The sequence below is a fragment of the Macadamia integrifolia genome, unplaced genomic scaffold (genome assembly GCF_013358625.1).
Source record: "Macadamia integrifolia cultivar HAES 741 unplaced genomic scaffold, SCU_Mint_v3 scaffold2064, whole genome shotgun sequence".
Lineage (NCBI taxonomy): Eukaryota > Viridiplantae > Streptophyta > Magnoliopsida > Proteales > Proteaceae > Macadamia > Macadamia integrifolia.
The window spans coordinates 4,642-4,859 of NW_024868489.1; positions in this window are offsets into that span (position 1 = coordinate 4,642).

The following is a 218-nucleotide window of genomic DNA, read 5'->3' on the forward strand; positions in this document are numbered from 1 at the left end:
GCTTTCTTTATGGAGAAATATTCTCCTTTTTTGTATATAATACCATCATTATCAATGAAATACCCATTCGACCTTGATCACAAATTCCAATACTTACACAAAATGGAATAAATAAATAAATAAACTCATTAATTTCAAAATAATGTCTGTTTTATAAAGTGAATCCAATCCAACCACCATCATATAACAAATACAAATCTACAGAAGTTTAAAAAAAA